General features: G+C 41.3%; 1 pseudogene; it reads left to right on the top strand.

The window, feature by feature from the left end:
• The first annotated feature begins 2,811 nt into the window (after positions 1-2,811).
• Positions 2,812-22,997, top strand: LOC101705298 (phosducin-like protein 3; annotated as a pseudogene).
• The last annotated feature ends 36 nt before the right edge of the window (positions 22,998-23,033 follow it).

Below are 23,033 nucleotides of genomic sequence, written 5' to 3'. Positions count from 1 at the left end.
AGTAACAACGCCAGCACTACAGCAGTGAGGGCTTGGGTACATCAAGTCCTCTCTCTGGGCCTCAGCTAAAGGGGTGAGCTACACTTGAAGCCTAGTCTTCCTTTCTTTTAGCCCAGGCATCTTAGGATCCTATGATCTACTGAGATCCCCCTTCAAAGTCCCCAGTTCACTCTGGAGAAGCAGAAAGTCACTACAAGCCCATCCTGAGTTGGCCAGTGGGGACTTAGCTAGAAGCCTTTCAGTACTTTCAGAACAATCTCCTGCTTTCCAATGTTTAGGGTCCTAAGCTATTTTTTTCATTTACAAATGTACAGAGTTGCATATTTGATTAAAGTTTCCCACTCATTCTTTTCTCCACTTCTAAAGAGGTTTTTAAAAAATCTTTTCAAATTAGGAGTTCACCCCTGTTAGAGAACTAACTACCTCATCCCAGATTTTCCTTCTTCCTGCAACTCTCAATAAACAAACATAAGCCATTTCTCCATGAAATAAGGTCTTTGGATCATGGATATTTGGCTTCTGGAGCCACAGGAATGGAATAAACAGACATTCTTTACAGGTAAAGATAAAATTATTCTCTTCAAAGATGCAAGATGGAAGCCAGGCACACACCTATATTCTTCCAACTTGGGAGGCTGAGGCAGGAGGCTAGCCTTGAGTTTGAGGCCAGCCTGAGCTACACAGTGAGCTCAAGGCCAGCCTGACCTATATAATGAGACCCTGTCTCAAAAAAAGAAAAAAATACAGTATAGAGGTTTAATAGCTATTTCTCCCTCCTGTTACCCTAAAGGCTTTCTGGAGACACCTTTAGCTATCACAAATGAGCAGTTAGAGTGTTATTCCAGAAAGAACAGCTATCATCAGGAACTTAAAATATAAGAAATATTGGTGAGGTTGTGGGGAAAAAGAAATGTTTCTACATTGTTCATGGGAATGTAAACTAGTCCAATTACTATGGAAATCAGCATGGAGATTCCTGAAGAAACTAAAACTAGAAATTCCATTTGACTGAGCTATTCCCCTCATAGGTATCTGCCTAAAAGAGTTAAAGGCATCATACCACAGTGTTACATGCATAGCCATGTTTATAGCAGTGCAACTCACAATAGTTAAATCTTGGAAACAGCTTGTATATCCATCAACAGATGAATGGATAAAGAAAATGTGATATTTATACACAATGTAATTACTATCATGCCATAAAGATAATTTTGAGTCATTTGTAGGAAAATGGATACACCTTGAGACCATAATGCTAAACAAAATAAATCAGACACAGAAGGTTAAATATCACACGTCTTCTTTTATATGAGAAACCCACAGTACAAATAATTTAAAGAGCAAAATATAAGACAGACAATAAGAAACAGGGAGGTAGACCTTTTGCAGATGGGAAAGGGATCTAGGGATGGAGGGAAAGGGGAAGTAAAAAGGACTAAGATGTGATATATATATATATATATATATATATATATATACCAATTCCCCATGATGAATGTGTTTATTATGTATCCCAAACATGTACTAATAAAAAAATTTTTAAATGATGCTGGGCATGTGGTGCATAGCTGTAATCCCAGCACCTGGGAGGCTGAGACAGGAGGATTGGCAGGAGTTTGAGACTAGCCTGGGTTAAACAGTGAGTTCAAGGCTAGCCTAAACTACATAGCAAGACCCTGCCTCAAAACAGAAACAAATAAACAAAAAAACAAAACGAAGAACTCAAAAGAGCAATGAACTAATACAGCAACCTCTGTACATGTGATAGGCTCAACAAATTATTCTTTTCTCCCTAATCTACTGGGGTGCCCTTAAAATATGAATGGACAGATACATCTGACTCCTTTCCTTTTCCCAAGCCCCAGGGGTCTCAGAAGAGTCCCCCTTTGACTTGCTTTCCTCTCCATTTTCCTGGGACAATTAAGTTAATAGAAAAGAGAAGTGTAATAAGGACTGGGAAGGAACATGATCCTTGGCTTGTAGAATGAGCTGGTCTTTGACACATCAGATCCACAGGACAGGAAATGTTTTTAAAAGACCTTGTTGATGTAAAAATGCAACATGACTTTATCAATCTTTAGTAGCAATATTTGTCTACAATACAATGCCTACTGTGTTGTTACTCTTTTCTTATCCATATCTAGACTTTCCCATGTCTGTATCTCTTCTTTTTTTCTTTTGTTTCTATCCCTCATTTCAAGCATTTTCTTTATATGTTACAATTCATAACTGAGTTATATTGTTATTATTTGTTTTTCTAACAAAGAAGTCAGCTCTAAATGTTCAAATTAAATGAGTAAAATATTTTATGTTTCTACTTTTAAAAATTCAAATAAGTTCTTTAATAAAATGAAGCCCTTTGATAACTATTTTTCCTATTGAACCTTGGTTCAATTAGATGAAACTTTCTCTTCCTATCAGACACAGAAGGTTAAAATCACACGGCTTCTCTTACATGAGAAACCCAAAATATAAATAATTCAAAGAACAAAATGAAAGATAGATGATAGGAAACAAGGTGGTAGATCTTTTGCAGATGGGAAGGGGATCTAGAGATGGATGGGAAAGGGGAAGGGGGAGTGAAAAAACTAAGATATGATATATAGATATATATATATATATACCAACTCCCCACAATGAATGGGTCATTATCTCAAACATGTACTAATAAAAAAATGCTATGCATGGTGGCATTTTTTGAGGATTGAAATTTTAAATTAATGCAGATCCAGACAAGCTGTGTAGCTTGCATATGTCATATAATCTCTTTGTGCTCCAATTTTCTGTTCTACAGAGCAATCCTAATGCGATATGTCAGGGGACAGAATTGGGGAGGTGGGAAGAAATAGATGTGATGAAGAAGGTATGGATAACATAATGCCATGTCTTTCTGCAGTGCTCTTGATTCTCTTATCTAGTACCTTTTGAGCAGATGTAACTTTGTCACAGGAAGAGGAATGTGGTAATTTGGCTTTTTGAGGAAGAAGTAGAACATAGTTGCACGGCAGTTAGTCTATGGAGCTGGGCAGATCGAGGTCTGAATCCTGATTCTTGATCACTCTAATTTATGATCTTGGGAAGATGATGACCTGTCAGAAACCTAAATGTTCTGAACTGTTAAGTGTAGTAATTTTTTTTCTTAAATTCTTTTATTGGTACATTTTAGGTATACAACATAATTACATTTCTCATTGGAAACTTGTACCTTTACATGATGGATCTTGGTTCTTATTTTTTCCCCATTCCTAGTCCTCCCTTCATCCCCTCCACCCTTCCATATTTACAAAGACTTTATTTCCATTTTTCCATTTCTCAACATTTTTCCTTTCCCTTCTTTCCTTTCCCCTGTCCCTCCCACTACCCCTACCCCTTTGGACCTTTTCTTCCTATTCTGCATTATCAATTATTCATTCTAATCATTGGTACATTTTAGGTATACAATATAATGACATTCAGAATTGGAAATTTGCACCTTTACATAATCTCTCTTGGTTCTTATTTTTCACCCTTGCCCAGCCCTCCCTTCAACCCCTCCATTCCTCCCTATTTACAAAGATTTTGTTGCTATTTTTCCATTTTCTCATATTAATGCCATTCCCTTCTTTCCTTTCCCCTACCCCTCCCACTTCCTTCCCCTTTGCCCATTTTCTTCCTATTTCACATTACCTATTATACGTTTTAGTCCTTATTTACACTTTCAGTTTCTCACACCAGAGAAACTATTCGGTATTTATACATGTGTGTCCTATTTATTTCACTTAAGAGTATCACCTCAATGTGCATCTATTTAGCTATAAATGTCTCTACTTTCACACTAAAATCAGGAACAAGACAAGGATGTCCACTATCACCATTCTTGTTCAATATAGTTTTGGAAACATTAGCCACGGGAATTAGACAAGAGAAAGAAATAAAAGGAATAAAGATAGGAAATGAAGAAGTCAAATTGTCATTATTTGCAGATGACATGATACTGTATATAGAAGACCCCAAGAACTCTACCAAGTCTTCTAGACTTAATAACCAAATTCAGTCAAGTAGCTGGTTACAAGGTCAACACACAAAAATCAATAGCTTTCCTCTACACAAACAACAGACTCACTGAGAGAGAAATAGGGCAAACAATCCCTTTCACAATAGCATCCAAAAAACTGAAATACCTAGGAATCAACCTAACAAAAGAAATCAAAGACCTCTTCTCTGAAAACTATAGCACTCTGAAAAGAGAGATTGAAGATGATGTCAGAAAATGGACAGACATCCCCTGCTCCTGGGCAGGAAGGATTAATATAGTGAAAATGGCCATACTTCCAAAACTGCTATATAGATTCAATGCTGTCCCAATTGAAATCCCAGCAGCATACTTCACGGACCTTGAGAAAACAATCCAAAAACTCATTTGGAACAAGAAGAGACCCAGAATAGCAAAAGCAATTCTAGGTAACAGAGACATGGCAGGGGGTATCACAATCCCTAACCTGCAACTATACTACAAAGCTACTGTGATAAAAATAGCATGGTACTGGCAAAGAAACAGACCTGAGGACCAGTGGAACAGATTAGAAGATTCAGAAAGAACCCCAGACACACTCAGCCATCTCATGTTTGATAAAGGAGCCAAACACCCTCACTGGAGGAAAGATAGCCTCTTTAATAAATGGTGCTGGAAAAATTGGGTTTCAACTTGCCAAAGATTAAAACTAGACCTATATCTCTCACCATGCACTCAACTAAAATCAAAATGGATTAAAAATCTAAATATTAAAATAGAAATGCTGAACCAGTTGGAACAGAGGTTAGGTAGAACTCTTGAAGACATTGGTGTGGGAAAAGATTTTATGAACAAAACCTCAGTTGCCCATGAACTAGCACAAACAATCAACAAGTGGGATCTCTTCTTATTAAAAAGCTTCTGCACAGCAAGAGAAACCACCAGCAGTGTGAAGAGACAACCCACAGTGTTGGAAAATATCTTCACCTGCTGTTCCTCAGACAAAGGTCTACTATCTTGAATCTATAAAGATCTTAAAAAGATCAGACCTCCCAAATTTGAAGACCCAATCCAAAAATGGGCATCTGAAATGAACAGACATTTCTCAGACAAAGAAGTAGAAATAGCAAATAAATACATGAAAAAATGTTCAACATCACCGGTCATTCAAGAGATGCAAATGAAAACAAGGCTGAGATTCCACTTCACTCCAGAAAGAATGGCTGCTATCATGAAATCAACCAATAACAAATGCTGGCGGGGCTGTGGGGAAAGAGGAACCCTGCTCCACTGCTGGTGGGAGTGTAGCCTGGTGCAAGCACTGTGGAAATCAGTATGGAGATACCTCAAAGAACTAGGACTGGAAGTCCCATTTGACCCCGCTATTTCCCTGCTTGGAATTTTCCCAAAAGAATTAAAAGAATCATACCACTGTGATATATGAGCACCCATGTTCATAGCAGCACAGTTTGTGATAGCTAAAGCTTGGAAGCAGCCCAAATGCCCATCAACTGGAGACTGGATAAAGAAAATGTGTTTTTTTTAATAAAATGGAGTACTACTCAGCCATAAAAAAGTGTAGTACCTTTACCATGGGCTAACTATGAGGAATCACTCATTTAGTAACTCTTTATTGAGCTATGTGCTGAGAAGAACTCAGAACAGCATTGAAGAAAGAGAAGGAACCTTTGTCAGACAATTTGTCAAAATCACTCACACAAAACTCTTGGCTTTGGGCATAACATAGTAATACTCCATCTACATTTGCTATTATTATTATTACTTTCCCTTTGCCATAGGAAGGCTGCCCTTCCCATAAATTTAATGACCTAACTTCCCTGCTCTTCATTGGTTTCCCAAAAGTGAGACATGAGACTTCTTACAGTCATCTATACTCTATTCAGCAGCCCCTTGGTGACCAGCAGGTTTATAAAATGGTTATGTGCACTGAAGCCTGGAGCCATGGCTGTGTGAGGGCAAAGCTAACTGGATCCAACCTGTGAACTTGGTTTATTAGTCGCCTCAAATAGCAGATCAACAAGCTACAGATACGGCTTGAGTTTAAATTCCAAAGCTCTGGGAAACCCACCATCTCCCAGAAAGCCTCTCTCTGGGCACACAGAGTGACTTTTGGGGAGGACTCTCAATCCAAGGCAAGACTGCCCAAGCTGCTCATTAACTGTATCTATGATTACCTCAGAGCCCCGAGCTTTGTAGTTCACCCTAGTCTGTGCCTAAACGATTCACACTGCTCTTTTGGACATGGCACTGCTAGGAGAATCCTCCCTTTTTGCTCATTGTGAAGCACACCTGCAATCCCAACTAGTTGGGAGGCTGAGGCAGGAGGAGCAAAAGTTCAAGGCCAGCCTGGGCAACTTAGTGAGACCCTGTCTCAAAATAAAAGCTAAAAAGGGCTTGAAGTGTAGCTTAGTGGTAGAATGCCCCCGGATACTATCCTCGGTACCACAAAAGGAAAAAAGAAGAAGAAAAGAAAAGAAAGTCTTAAACGGTGTTTCTATGCCAACAGCAGAAACTTGCATTTCCTTTTTCCATCCCAAAGGAACAGAAATGGAATCGTGACTATTTAACTGGTTAGTGGTCATTCTTTATCAACAATAAGTAACAAGTTTAACTCACTCATGATTACTGAAGAGAAACTCTGTGTGTCTGTCCGTTACCTGATGTAGTCTTTGTGAGCATTCTGTGAGGTAGGAAACATCTCCATTATACAGATTTAAAAATTAAGGCTCAAAAAGATTAAGGCATTCACCTTTGGCCAAACAGCCAGTAAATAGCATTGTAAGGATTCAAACCCAGGTCTGACTCCAAAGCCTCATGGTCTTTCTACTACATGGTGCCTGAATATGTCCAGCTTGGTGTGTATCTCTTGGTCCAGGCATTCTGCTGGGCTGGCTGAGCCTTGGGCAGTCTGGCTTTTGATAGATAGCACACTACAAGCTCCTCTTCTTACCCCTTGGGCCAGATGCCCTGCTGTTTTGTCAGAAACCTGGTTTCCAAACTCTGAATGCCAAGGAAGCTTTGATGCATTCTTAAAGTGGTGCCTGGGCTCTACTAGCTGGTGACCAGCAGAGCAGGGCCTGACTGGCCCCTTCCCCAGAATTCTGTCTTCCTGCTGTTCACCAGTACAACCTCCCCAGTTCAGACACTCTCATTCAGAACTGAAGATAGTGCTACCGAGGCAGAACTTTGGCACTCAATCTGGATAAAACACTGCTGCTGTGTGCAAACTCATAGCACAAATGTTAAACTGAGAGAAAGCTCTGTTCTCTGCCAGGCACTTCCCCAGCCAACAGTTTGATGCTGTGGACAGCTAGGGAAACAGTGATGCTATGATTATCATTTTTATTGTTCTTACTTAATGAATGAGAAAGCCCAAGTCAAAAGAGTCTTGGGAACATGCCTATAATAATGTTGTGAGGTTTGACAGTTAGGGCTCTGCCTTGGAAATGGCCTTTAGATACTATCCCAGGGAAATCTTGTTTTTAAGCCCTTCAGAAGCCCTGTTCACATGGCAACAATTAGTACTATGCTAATCATAAATCTCTGGGAATAACTGCTAGACTTCTCTCAAATGCTTGCTGCACTGGAAATTGCTACATAATTTACTTCTCATACATTATTTCATTTGGTACTTGAAGTCCTGAAGAGTAGGTCTCATTACTGCTTCCTGTTTTACACTTGATCCTAGCCAAAAGACCTAGAAGCCATACTATTGCTTCCTGTTTTACATAGGAGGAAACCAAGACTCAGAAGCTTAAGTGACAGACTCAAGGCTATAATGCTAGGGAATGGTAGACTGTGGACACAAGCTAAGGACTAGATTATATGTCTCTACAATTGAGTCCAAAATGGAGACCACCAGCCACATGTAACTTTTGAAATTTAAATTCAATGAAATAAAATTAAACACCCAGTTCCTCACTCACACTAGTTAGTGCATGGCGGGGATATATTTAGCAGCATCTCTGGCCTCTACCCACTAGATGTCAGTAGCACCCCTTGTCCCCATTTGTAGCAACCAAAAATGTCTCCAGATTTTGCCAAATATCCTCTGAGGAATAAAACTGCCCTCCCAAGTTTCGACCCCCTGGATTCAGTTTCTATATGTATTTGAACTAATGAAATGGCAAGACTTCACTAACTTAACTTGGCTTTCACTGGCACTCATTTCTTCTGGCAAGTTATCCAGCTTATAACAATATGTATTAGTGAATGGCTTTAACAGCTATTAAAGATTTCATTAAAGTAAAACCATATAAGGCTGTCAAACCAGAATGAAGATGCTACAAAGGGATTAGTACAATGTATTATATGACTCATTTCCAAATTTACTACCGGTAGCCATAACTGAAATTGTAAAGGAAGGATAAGAAATAGATTGGTTTAAAAAGCTAAAAAAGTGTTAAAATAGAACATCAAATAGGAAATGACAGGAGCAACTAACCATTTGGCATACTACATGTTGGCTACTAATCTCCAAAAATAACAACCAACAGGAAATTATGCAATTTGAGAAACTGGTGAAATAATCTCCAAAATGTTAAAGTTAGAACAATAGAAAATGAACTTTCAAAGGATTCAAAAGAAACTAATGTACAAAAAAGTACATGCTTATTGATAGATACATCAGAAGATATGTTAATTAACTTGATTTAATCATCCCACATGTATACATATATCAAAACATCATAAAGTACTCCATAAATCTGTAAAATATTCACTTATTAACTTTGTTTTTTAAAAAAATTAAAAAGAAACTAGCGTATACATTCCTACACAGTATGCTAAAGTTTTGGTTCCTGATTATATATACTTTTCCACATTTTTAATATTTTCCCAAGGAAATTAAATCTCCTTACAACAAATGGAACTCCTTAGACCAAATGAAACCTGTCAACTGTATCTTCAGAGAAATCTCCAAAAGCTTTAAAAAAAATTTTTTATTGGTACACGTTTGCAGTACATTCTGATCATCACATGCATTGTGGGGAGTTGGTACACGCATATAATACATCTTAATTCTTTTTTCATCCCCTTTCCCTCCTCTCTCCCTCCCTCAAAACCATTCTCTCCTACATGAATTTTTACAAAGACAAATGTTTCATGCTATAAATAGCCAAAACTCAAAAAACTAGCCCAAGAGCCAGCCTTCCCACAAACGGTAAGGCTAGTGGCCGGGAGACAACACCCCTCACCCCGTGTATACCTGCCACTTCGTCAGCGCCCTCTCCAGGGAATTGGAGTTAACAGCCTTTCTCCTAAAACTAGGGAATAAAAGGGGTTGTAGCTCAGTAGTACAGCACTTGTGTAGCATGCACAAGGCCCTGGGTTCTATCTCTAGAACTGCTTAATTAATTAATTAATTGGGAAAAAAGAAAAACCAGGGAAGAAGGGAGAGAAAGAAGAAATTGAAATGCCACCGGAATCTTAATGACCACACTAGACACTTAAAATTACAGTGAGGGATGGAAGTTGGTTCTGAGCTGGCAGGCTGAGAAACTGCAACTCTACATTGCTGGTGCTTTCTGACAGCCTGGACATGCCTTTTCCAGCTGGAAGCTCACCTAGAACAAGAATTCATGTTCTTCATTGCTCCCTGGGTGCAGCTAGGCAAGCAGCAGGCCTCAGGTTCAGGAGAAAGGCTTGCAGATGAAAAATGGCCACAAGACTATGGGCTACTGGACAGACCTGCAGGGTCTAGTATCTGGGTCCCAGGGCCAAGAAAAAAATCCATGCCACACCCCGAATACCAGCATCTGGAACTCATTTAAAAGTCAGTATTTATTGTTTCTAATCTCAAATAGCAACCCGCACTGGTTCTGGGGGCATCAGGGAGGTTTTGCAGCCAAGTGGAGCAAGCTGGAACATAACAGAAAACAGTTATTCCTTGCTCCAGAGTCAGGAGTGTGTAACAGAGCTCTCAGCCTTACCTTCCTGAATCTGATTCCTAGACTAATAGAATCTAACTAGCATGATATAAGGGGCCCACCGACTTGGCCCATATCCCCAAATGACCACTGGTCCTACTAGAGTGACACAAAAGCATCCAGGTCCTACCAAAACATACACTGTCAGGAGTTATCCATTAATGCCCACAAATCTATTATCACAAGCCAGTGTGGCTGAGTAGTCCTTGGGCCACAGGATGGCAATGTGTTAGCCAAGAGCAAGTCCACAGCTTAGCATGCCAGAGGCTTGGAGAAGACAGGCCTGGTGAGGAGGGAAGATCAGGCCCAGAAGACTTGGAGTGGAAAGGGTGCTGAAATGGGAAATGGGCTGTCACAGGAGAGACTGGAGTTTCCAAAATCAAAGTTGTCCTAGCTCACTGTTTTCCTTAGGCTGAATCAAGTTCTGCAGCATCCCCGGCTAGGTGCCTTGTACCTTTGAAGTGTGCTTTTGGTCTACTGCTCAGAAGTTGGTCTTTTCTCTATTCCTGGATGTACAGCCCTATGCTGGGAGACACATGGTACTCAGGATTCTAATCTTTGAATTGTCATTGACTGTGTGACCCGAAAAGAATTATTTACCTGGGGCACCGCCCCCACCTTTAAAATGAAGACATTGTCATCTATTTCACCATTACAGAATCCTGTCAGATTAAGACTTTTTTGGTTTTTCCTTCATTTCCTTCTATACTTCTGCAAAATGGTGTCACATAATTCAAGACCACTGCTTTTTTCTCCATTCTTCCAATAAGCATAGTTGCTGATCCCTGTTGCCTACTGTCATTCTATGTCTATGAAAATAACAGAACCTAATAATTAGCTATCTGGAGCAAAAGCTGTATGTACAATAACCTGTTCAAGACTTATACACCAAAACTGGTATCCTAGCAACTCATTTGATTAGAGCAAAATGCCACCGCAGCTGTTGGCATGGAGTTAAGACCCACAAGGATCTGAATGGCTCTGAACATATCCATTTCCACCACTGGCCAAATCTCTTCAATTCATATAATAAGCATATGTGTCTATATATAAACTCAAGAATGCAGTTGTGAGCCAGAGAGGAGTCTGTGAATCAAACCTGGGTTTCTGACCAGATTTTTCTTACAAGGCCTACTGGGGTTCTTGAAAAGGTACAACCCTGCTGATAGATCAAGTTATAATTCTAGGAAAAACCTCATGGGGAGGAGCTTGGGAGAGGTGGATGGTGGAAACATGTCCAAGGCTTACAAGGAAACCAGTGAATGTTTGAGTGGCACAATTTCTTTCCTAGTCTTCCTCTCCTGCTACCCCTGGAGCCCAGGAAAAAGCTCAGAGAAGAGGATTCTAGTTCCTCCTCCTGCTCCTGCCCTCCCTTCATCCCCTTCTCCTGCTCTTCTGCCTGCATACTCCATCTCTTGCAAACTGCCATTTCCAAGGCTGGCTACCCCCTAAGGGGTCAAGCTCCTCAAGTGCATCTCGGTTCAATAAACAACATTCCATCAGTGAATATTAGTGCCAGCCACTGTGCTTGCTTGACTCCAGGAGAGGAAAGGAAGTTTCTCCCAGAGGGCTCAGCACAAAGCTGGCTATAGAGTGGTACCTACTTTTTTGTTGACTGAATCTCAGATACCTTTTAGGTCCTGCAAGAGACTTCATGTCACTTATCCATAGAGGCCCTGGCTCCTTACTCTCCTCAAGTGTTCTCTTATCATTTCTTCTGCTCCTTCATCCCAGATTCAGTAAACCATTGCTTGAACTTAGGTCAAGATTTCATTTAGGTCAAGACTTCTTTATCTATGGTCATGAGAATAGGCCCTTTGGTCCAGAGTTTCCTTTTTCCACCCCAAAGACCTCAGGCTGCCCCAGATCTTCTCCATGGAAAGCGGACACTAAGAGGAAGGGCCCTAAGAAAGACCCCTTGTTGCTTTATAAGTAGGGGAATCTAACATAGCCTAGCACTGAGCTCCAAGGAAGAGGGGCTTATTGCTCACCTGGGAGCAATAACAAGGCCATTATCATCCCCCTGATCACCCTCGTCATCCCAAAGCATTCATAGCCAACCTCTCCGTCATCTGTTCTATCAAGAGTTACATGGAGAAAGCCTTGTAATTTCCACAGCAGCCATCTAAGTCCATAGCTTGAGGGCACAACAGTAAAGTGAGAGCCCTGGAGATGGGCTTTTAAAACAGTTTCCGAGGACAGCAGAGTGCCAGGAGTGCAAACCATCTCACCACCAGGAGAGTGGGAGCCTCTTGTGGTACTGATCTTGGGAGAAAAGCAGAAAGGAGCAGCAATGTATATCCATGCCCAAACCACCTCTCTCACAACCCCAAATGGAGTGCTACTCAAAATCCCATGAAATGCACTTTGGGCCTGCAGTCTAGAGACTGCCAGCCCTTGTCCATAGTGTTTTCCTGGAGGGGAAAGAACTGCAAAGTCAGGTGAAACCCTGCAACCTTCAACTATGGAGACCTGCAGTGTGTCAGCTGTGATTCCTGGTTGTAATCACCGAGGGAGAAGAGAGTGAGCTTCAAGTGAAAATGGCAAATGAGCAGGTATGCTCCTGTATTCACTAACCATATAACTAAATCTACTTTGGTTATCTTCTTTCCATTGGCACTGCTTGAAACACACACAGCATTACAACCACCATGGGCACATACTAAAAGTATACTGCTTGGAGATGATGCCCCATCGAGTAACTGGGAGACTGCCTACTGTACAGCTTGGAATAAATTTGGAAAACTAAGAAAATTCAAGGTGATTTTTTTGAATCCAAATTCTCTTTGCTCTTTCCATCCTTCTCTCCACCTTCCTCTCTTGTCTCTTCCACTTCTTATATCTCACTACAAGATCCTTTCAGTCAGGCTGGCTGCTGAATGGTGCCAGAATAAGATATTTCAGTGTCGCTACAGCACATTATTTAGTGGAATTATTACTGCAAAAGTTATTTTAATAGTGTCACTAGTTGATCAATTTAACCTTGTTAAAATCCAAGTTTGTGGAGTGCTTTAAATCAATGTGGGCTGGGAGTTTTGACTCATGCAAGACACAAGCCATAGCTTTGCCCCAGTCTCTCCCTGCCCTTCTGTTCCATGAGCACCCTCCTTGTGCAGCTCTCCTTTCTGAGACTCTTGAGCCATTTCTTATGAACTCTGTCCAAGCCAAGGCTGCAGGAGTGCCACAAAGTGACTGCACCGAGAAGTCCAGAATCACGATGTACACAACAGTAAATCTCACAAACAGGAGTTTGTTCCCAATCCAGTTATTGCGGCTCAGTCGTTTCCCCTTTAGTGGTTCCCTCCTTCTTGCCTAAGTAAATTAATTAACAATAGCAGCAGCTTTGGGAAAATACCCGCCTTTTCTGTCCAGGCCCCTTGCTCCCTAGTATTCAAGTGTTGCAAGTAGAGGCTGCAGCGGGAAAGAGAGGGAACAAGAAAGGCAGAGAAGCCTCGCGGTGGCGTCCAAAGGCTCGGCTAGAGCTTGACCTGTCTCTGCCTCCTCCCGCGACTCCGCAAGTCCTGGAAGCCCTGCAAAAGGCGCCCCCGCGCTTTCTCTCCTACCCGCACACCTGGGCGAGCTCTCCCAGGAGCACCCTGCCCGCGCCCAGTGGCTGCACCACGGCCCAAGTTCGAGCCCCAGAGATGGAGTGCTGCCCCTCCAACCTCCAAGTCACTCCTCGTTGCTCCTCTTCGCAGCAAAAGCCAGGCTATGGCGGATACAGGTCCCTGTCCCGCCAGCTGGCCGGCTCTCTGCCACCCTGTACTCTAGTGGAAGTCAGCCAGCTGCACTCACCACTTTAAAGTCTTTCGCCAACCATACCAGCCAGCCACGGTACTTCTTGGCGAGCCACTGGCAGGTTAGGCCCTGCGGGCTGCTGGGGAGCAGAGGAGCCCTCAATGTGGCACGCCTTGGGGGCTGCCAGGTGAGGGCAGCTTTGCACTCCAAGCTACCACATGTGCGCAGTTCCAAAGCCGCGGGCAGATGAAGTTTCTTCTCGAGGCCTCTGAACTATCTCTAGAGAGAGCTGGGCTAGTTCCTTACACAATTGGGAACTGTCAACACCTTCCCACCCACAGCTTGCTCTTTCTTGGCCTTTCTATACCCCTGCAGGGCTAATAAGTGTGAGGAGGAGTTGGGAGGGAAGGTCCTGAAGAAAAAGTACAATCTTCTACCCTGCCAGGAAAGGACACTCGAAGGCTATGGGAAGGAACTGTAAATACGTGGCTTTCTGGCATTTTTAAACTTTGGAGGTTGGGGTGAGGTTGTGGTACTGACCTTGAGGAAGATGAGGGGGAGGGCAAAAAGCAAATTTAAACAGCAAGACTGCAAAAATCTACATTTTGATCTGAAGGTTGTTTTTGACCCATCTAAACTATTCTTGCTCAAATCTAATGAAAACTTCTCCCAAAGCCATTCTGGGACCACAAACCAAAAAATCAAGAATTTGCTTAAAGTTGTGGAATCTTTCCTGCCCTTCAGATGAAAGTCTCTACCAAAAATTAAAAAAAAAAAAAAATATATATATATATATATATGGACATTGTCTAGGATTTTTGACTCATGCAAGTTACAACACATAGCTTTGCCCCAGTCTCTCCTTGCCCGTCTGTTACATATTATGCATAGCACCCCAGTTATACCATGGCTTATATTACATAGGTTCAGAGACATGACTGATCAGAATGTGTCTGCAGAAAACCAAAAGTACTGGAGAGATTGAGAGAGAGCAAAAATGTGACCTAGCATTGGCTGTCCAGAAGACCCAGTAGGGTATCGTTCTTAGTTCCAGTTCAATAAAGGAGTGTTCCTGGCCTGGCATCTGAGATGTACAAATGTGCAGTAGTTTGGTTTTCGAACTGTCTAGTGGGAGTGTAAGAAGCCAAGCAAATGTAGACACAGGTTGGCTTTTAAAAATGACTTTGAAGAGTCAAGTTTTAAAAAGTCGAGATTTCTCCTGTGTGTGCATTTGTAAACTTCATTAAACATTGCCTAGCTAGGTCTACTCTGACAACTTTCTAAAACCAGTGTCCCCACATAAAAAAAATTTTTTTAGAAGAAGAAAGAAGAAATTCTGGATATACCAGTACTCAGGAAGGAAGAAGAATCCAATTTTCTTTCCTCTCACCTCCAGCCATGGCCAAAGTAATGATCTCCAATCTGAAAATCATCAGGAAAGAGAAAGCTCACACAATTACCGGTGCACACTGCACTCCAGAGCTTGGAGTAGTGATGCTCCTGTGACCCACAGCTGCACCTTTGAGGTCAGAGCAGGGGCCAATCTGCACTTCCCCCACAGGTAGCTCTATCCAAGGCCGACTCTGCTCCTCCACCCAACCATTAGCCTGTGGAGGAAAGGCCAAGCCAGAGATGCCACCCCACTGGCAGAAGGTGGCTTACTTGGCACAGAAAATGGGATTTTTACCACTTGACCAAGAAAAGAACTGTTCTGGTTTCCTTGCCCATGCAACTGAGCAGAAAGCAACCCCTTGGATCTGGAATCAGTGTTTCCCACTGGCTTATCCAAAGAGCCTCCTGCTGTTATTTTATTTCCTTCCTCCCTTAACATCCCAGAGAAGGAGTTCCCGGTCCTTCCTCTAGGTTCCTGACACCCTAAAGTGAAATGAATGGGTGATCAGTAGGATAGATAGAGGCATGTAGCCAGGGTAGCTAGCTTCCAAGCACTCCCCCTAAAAAGAAAGAAAAACAAAACTGATTAGAAATTCTAACAGTACACAAAAGTATAAAATTATGAAACCCCACCTTTACCCTTCACCTCCACCAAGTCCTTATCTTTCTTATTGTGTTCCTTCTCAAAACAAATGACTTGGGCTAGGTGTGTAGTTTCATGGTAGAGTACTTGCCTAGAATTTGTGAGGCCCAGGGTTCAATTCCCAGCACTGCAAAAAAAAAAAAAAAAAGAGGCTTGCATGCATGCACATATGTGTATGTTTATATGTGTGTATACATATATTTATATATGCACACACATGTGCATCATTTTTCACTATCTTGTCACAGGCCAAAGAGTCCCTCATAAGTCATGCATCACTTAATTATGGGGCACTTTCTCAGAAATGCGGCATTAGGCTACTTTCTCATTGTGAAAGCATCATAGGTATTTACACAAATTAAGATGGCTATGATGTTATTGAGTGAGATATAATTATATGGTGCCACTATCATATATATATACAGTCCACTGTTGACCAAAATACTTTTATGCGATGCATGATTATACTTTAATAACTGGACACCAAAAGGTTCTCAAGTGATCCTTGGGAATGAAACTTTGAGAACTGATACAGTAGCCTCTCTTATACTCAACCTCAAAATTTCTATCCTGCTTTCTAAGTACGTCAGAGGCAGGCAACAATACCTGGGAATAGTAATCAAGCCAATAAACCAACACATTACCTGTCTCAAGCCACAAAGAGCATAGGTTTGCCAAAAGAGGGTCCCAACGAGTGGTGGTAATGTCGCAAAATTCAGTGTCATGGTGAAGCCAATGCAGAGGCTATTTTAGTTGGTGTAGGGGGAGGAAAGGTGTAGATCTTCAGGCTACCACTTACATGCCACCCATTCAATTACAGAAGTTACCACTCAGCTGAATTACTGCCAGCCTCACAATGACTTTTAACATCTCAGTGTCCACCTACACCACAGTCTGAGAGAAGGGGATAAAAAAGTAACAAGTTTTTTAAATTGAACTTTTTTTGAGATGGGGTCTCTACCTCCTGGGCTCTGGTGGTCCTCCTGCCTCAGCCTCCTAAGTAGCTGGGACTACAGGCATACATCACTTCACTTTGCTCTAATTTAACTTTTCATTTTGAGATAGGCTCACATGCAGTTGTAAAGAATCAGAGAGATCTTATGTACATTTTATCCAGTTTCTTCCATAGAAATATCTTATAAAAAACAGTGTGATATCAAAACTGTAACCTGTGGGGATTGTTTTTACTTAGCATAATTCTCTAGAGATTCATCCAAGTCATTGCATGCATCAAAATTTCACTCTTTTCTGTTGCTGACTTGTTCAGCCATCCACCCATCAAACCACAGATGGGATCTTTCCAGCCAGGCTCTATCCTGATGGAAGATAAATTTTCCTGAAAATAATGTCAAGACTCCCATTCTTCAAAGTGGAAGCAGAGTCCAAGAACATCTGCACAGACTGCTGAGGTTCAGAAACTAACAATTCATCCAGAGCTTTGGGCATTGCCTTGGCCTGGCAGGGCACTAAGGCTGACTGCTGCATGGAAAGGAGGTAGGCAGACTTGTTCAGAAACTTGAGCCTGTGTTCCAAAGCAAACAAAGAAATGAAATAGCAACAACATCCCAGGCTGGAAGGACTTCTAATCCCACCCCCCTTTTTTTTAACCTTCTGGGCAAGACAGGGGAAGAGGATTCACTTACAAGTGGCTTCTCAGTTGAAGATAGCTGGTTACCTCTGAGTGAGGATGGAGGTTGGGTAGCATCTTTCCTTTCCAAGTCAATGTACCTCTGGATCAGATACCTTTTCCCCCCAGTGGGACATGACACTGGAGAATAAAAACAATCAATTCGCTACAAAGGTGCTCTAAATGGAGGGTTCTTGTTGAAAAATGTCTTGGATGATTCTCACTCCAGTCCGATGTAATTTGGGGAGCACTCACTCTTAAATGCCCTCCTCCGACCCCCCGCTTATCCTCAGTAGATTGAGCACAGCTCTGAGACCCCAGACACTGCACCCCTGGAGCTCCAACAGAACTTTCTCTCTGCACTCTCTTCCCTCATACACAAGGAACTGCTTTCTGATACATAGAGACGTATATGGGTCAGTGAGACTCCGTTGGGGTTGATATTAAAAATTTCCAGAATCTTAGGACCATGAACTTGTGGGGAAGACACAAGGACTTTAGGAAATCTTTTCATTCTTTTTAATGCAAATAATGGGCATTTTAGCCACAGCAGTAGATTTTTTAGTTAGGACAGTTGTGTCAATCCTTGTATTGAGAGACTGAATATACAAATGGACAATAGCCAGACCATGTGTGACAACAGAACTCTGACCCACAACCTCTACAGCAAATGCCCCTGAACAAGCAGGACACGATCAGTCCTATATGTCAGAGTCTCTATTTTTGCCACTCTCCTGCCCTCCTCCTCAGGAAAAAACAGAGAAAGTAAAATATGTCCTGCAAACCAATCATGCTGGAACACATTTACAGTTAACTTGTCTCCAGCTTCCCAAAGCCAATAGCCTCCAGTCAGGGCAGACCTGTAGCCTTCTCAGGTTTTCACTGTAAAGCTTTTTATTCCTCTCCCTATGTTTGAGTTTCCTCCAATGCAAGTGATGGTGGCTGACTCCTTTGCTATAGTATGCTCTGAATAAACTGCCTCATTTGCTTCTCATTTGGATGGTTTTCATTTATTCCACAGTGACCTACCACATAGCTGGCTGCCTGCTCCAGCTTGCTCCCTACCACTGGCCAGGGCTGCCCACAATTTCAATAGTGGCACATTTCAATAGTCTCAACTACATTGTAATATGGCATTTTCATGTTTAAGTACCCTCCTCCATCCCACTGTCTGGTAGCTTGGTAGCTTGGAGTTGTGATAAAAAATAAATATTTACTATTGAAGCCAGAAGACTTGGTGCTTGGTTTCATGACCTCAGATATGTTATTTACCCTCATTTTCCACTCATGTCAAGTAGAGGGAATTTTCATAGAAGGAAGAAACTTGACCAAGAGAATAATTTGAATGTTTGAGTCCTTAGCCCTCAGAGCAGTGGACCTAGCCAAGCATCCGCTCTGAGCAGTGGACTGAGAAGAGAACAGTCAATGACCTGAAAAGCTTTCATGTGGGAATCATGGGTCAGGCTCTGACTTTCCTTGCCCATCTGGCCCATGGCCAGGAGAAAGGATGCTTATTCCTTTGATGCGTGTGCAAAAATATCTATTGAGGAACAAATTAAATGGCCCAAGGGTCTTTGCTTTTGTTGTCTTCTGACTTCACTACATAAGTTTGCCGAGTCTCAATTTTCCTATTTGTAAAATAGTAACAAAACCTGCACTCTTCCTGGATAATCAGATATTACGAAGATCGATGAAATAATATTTGTGAAGCTGGGCTTAATTTTCTAAGTGTTACACAGTAGCAAGAAACTCTTCTTGGGGGATATAAATTTACAATGGGAGTCCCAGCAGAGAGAGACCAAAGGAGGAGGGCAATGGTTCTTTGTGTCTTGAGGCTGGACTCCACAGTTCACAGTCTACTCCATGGGCCCTGCCCCTTGCAAAAGTCTCTCTGACTCCTCAGGAGCTGAGTGCTCAGAAGAAGCTTTTCTATGTTGGCAAACTTTTGCTATTCTCCTACTATGTTCACAAAAGAAAACCATCTCTTGTCTCTGTGCAGCACTTAACAGTTCACAAGAAGCCTTCCTCATACCTTAGCTTTTCACAAGAGCAGAGTAAAGGACATGGCACTGCAGAATGGTTGAGTACATGGATTTTAAAGCTAGGCTGCTTGGTAACAAATCACGTATTCTCTACAACCCACTTTCTTCACTTGAAAAATAAATATGAAAATAAAATGTTACCTACCTCACATTATTGTTAAGATTAGCTTAATTAATATATGTAAACATTTATAACAGTACTTGGGATTTAGTAAGTGCTTGATAAATTTTTGTTACTGTTTTCTGGGGGCGTGTGGCAAGGTGCATTTCCCCCAATTTAGTCAATTGTAGAACTGGGATCAGAACTGGGACCCTATTCTAAGAAAAGTCATTCTATAAAAAATAAGTGCACCTATAGGACAGAAGAAAATATTTGCAAACATATATCTGATAAAAGATTAATATCCAGAATATATAAAACATTCCCATAACTCAACAATAAAACAAACAACTTGATTAAAAATTGAGCGAGAAACCTGAATAGACTTTTCTCCAAAGAATATACAAATGCCAACAAACACATGGAGCGAAGTTCATCACAAATTATTAAAGAAATGCAAATCAAAACAACAGTAAGATACTACCTCACATCCATTAGGATGGCTACTATTTTTTTTAAATAGGAAATAAGTGTTGACAATTATGTGGAAAAATTGGAATCCCTGTGCACTGTTGATAGGAATGCAAATTGGTAACCCACTATGGAAAGCCATATGATGACCCCTAAAAAATTAAAATTGGAATTATCTTATGATCTAGTAATTCCATTTCTGAATATACACACAAAAGCCAGGGTTTGCAGAGATATTTGAATACTCAGTATTCATAGCATTTATTCACAATAGTTACCCAAATGTCCACTGATGGATGAGTGGATAAACAAAATGTGGTATATACATATTAGAATAAGATAGAATAGTGAATAATGCTATGAATACTGAGTATACAATTAACATTCCCAAGAGAGAATAATATTCTCTTTAAAGGGATGGGAATTCTTTTTTCTGCTATTCTTTTAAATTTTATTCTTATTGGTGCATGTTTGCAGTACATAATGATTATATTCCTCAGGGGGAGTTGGTACATGTACATAACACATCTCAATTCTTTTTCATTCCCTTCTTTCCTCTCCCTCCCCCTCCCTCTATCTCTTGGTTCCCTTCAAAAAGCATGGAGAACCTGGGATTTAGCTCAGTGGATCCTCCGCCTGCCTTGCAAGCGCAAGCGCAAGGTCACGAATTCAATCCCCAGGACCAAAAAAAAAAAAAAAGTATGGAAATTTTGACACATGCTAAAACATGGGTAAACCTTGAGGATATTATGCTAAGTGAAATAAGCTAAGCACAGAGAGACAACTATTATATGAATATACTTTTCTGAGATATCAAGGGTGGTCATATTCATAAAGATGGAAAGTAGAATGGCTATTTATAGGGGCTGACGGGAGGAGGGTGTGGGAGACACTGTCTAATGAGTTCTATGGATCAATGGCAGTGAAGGAAGCCCAAAAATATGAATGTAGTTAATATTGCTTAGCTGCACACTTAAAAGTTCTTAAGGTGGTAACCATTATGTTAACATGTATTTTGCCAAAATTTTTAAATTTTTAAAAATTAGTGTAGTGGCTACAGGGGAGACAGAAACATAGGCCAGAGTAAAGAAAAGATCAGAATCAAGAAAATGCTATTAAAAGAATAAGGACAGATTCACATTTCCCAGCATGCCATATGTCTCATCATCTTGTTAGGTTCTCCCCAGTCTAAAAATTTCTGCCCAGTTTCAGGAAGACTTTCTTCTCTTGGAACCCAAGACAGCAGTAAATGACAGGTACCTACATGTTAATACACCCATGCATATTGAAGGAAAGAAAATATTTTCCTTTCCTATGTAATAAATTGCCCTTCCAACAGCCTGATGTTTTCAAAAGGCACTCCACCAAGACTGGCCAATAGCTCTTTTTTCTTTCTCAGTTTTTATTTTTAATTAGTACCTGTGTATAATACATAATGATTACATTCCTTGTGGGAACCTGGTGCAAGTACATAACATATCTAAATTCTTTGTTCATCCCCTTCCCCTCCTCTCCCTTCCCCCTACCTCCATCCCTTGGTCCCCTTCCCATTTGCAAAAGATCTAAGGTTAAGATCCAAGTCCCTAGAAAGTACTTCAAAGCCTGTCATGGTCTGGCCTTGGAGGCATGCTAACTTTGCCAGCCTCAGCTGCCATCCTGCTTGCCTTTGATCCTGTTTCTCCAAACTCCCTTCCTGGCTGGCTCTCACACAAACTGTTCTGTTGGCCTGAGATACCTTCCTCCACTGTTTATCTGCTACCAATCAACTCATCCTTCAGGTCGAAGCATCCCCACTGCCTTAAAGAAGCCCTCCTTGATGTCCTCAAATCAACATATAATGCCCATAGTATATGTTCTTGTTGCATATCTCTCTCTTTTCTAAAACTTTACCAATCCTTTTTTCTCAATACTCGAAATTGTACAAGGGCCTTCACACTGAGCTGTGTCCCCATCCCTTTTGTTTTCTTAAGACAAGGTCTTGATAAGTTACAAAATTGCCCAGGCTGGACTCAAACTCTTGATCCTCCTGCCTCAGCCTCCAAGAGCGCTGAGATTATAGGTATGTATCACCATGCCCAGCTCCACAATCATATTTGAACATTCATCTCTGTGATTATGTGATTAATGCCTGACTTGCCAACTAAACTATGTTTCATAAAGGCTGGGACCATCTGTGGTTTTGCTTATCACTGTTGCCAGACAGTGCCGGGTAATAGTAGAAAACTTCAATATTTATTGAATAAATGAAAGAATGAGTGGCAAACAAATTGAAATATTTCCAGGAAGTTAGAATGGCATACAGTCAGGTATCCAAAGAACAGATTTCTGATCTTAAGAATCCTTGAAAAACAAGACTAACCCTCATTCAGACCCTGAGTGGAATGATATCTTGGACAGAAAGGAAAGTCTGAAAGAATTGGAAAAGGAAGTAGAAGAAGAGGAAGAGCAAGTCCCTCAGCAGTGGGTGGGGAAATCTTATGAAGCTATGACCCTGGAAGAGCTGGAGGCTAATGAAGATGAATTAATGAAAAGGATGAACAGTTTATTGCAATGTGCGAGCAGGGAAGACTGAAAGAATAGAAAGCAACTCAACTGAAGAATACATTTGGAGCAGTTTTGGAGATCCCAGGAAAGGATCGTGTTCAAGAAGTTACCAAAGCTGGTAAGGGCTTGTGAGCAGTCTTGCACGTTTACAAACAAGGGTTTCCACTCTGTGCCCTAATGACTCCACCCTTCAGGGAACTTGCCAGAAAGTTTCCTAATGTCAAAGCCATTATCAAAGCCATTCAATAATCTGCATACCCAATTATCCTGATAGGAATCTGCGTACCATATTTGTTTACCTTGAAGGTGATACCATGGCTCAATTCACTGATCTTCCAATGTTTGGCAGCATGCCCCTGGCAAGGGGTGAGTTGGAGTAGAAACTAAGTCCACAGCAATCAAGACAGACCTGAAGGAGAGCACTAATCCACTGAAGACATGTTGTTACCCTCAGTACAGCACTGTCCCCATGGGGAGCACAGTGACTCCAGGTGTGACTAAGGCTTCAGTTCAACTTGCTGAACTTTCTTGATGTGA

This window comes from Heterocephalus glaber, unplaced genomic scaffold, assembly GCF_053883595.1.
Source record: "Heterocephalus glaber isolate CG9 unplaced genomic scaffold, H.glaber_assembly_v1.0 deba00001730, whole genome shotgun sequence".
In the NCBI taxonomy this organism is placed as follows: Eukaryota; Metazoa; Chordata; class Mammalia; order Rodentia; family Bathyergidae; genus Heterocephalus; species Heterocephalus glaber.
The sequence above is the reverse complement of the archived record's forward strand: the minus strand, read 5'-3'. Positions and strand labels throughout refer to the sequence as shown.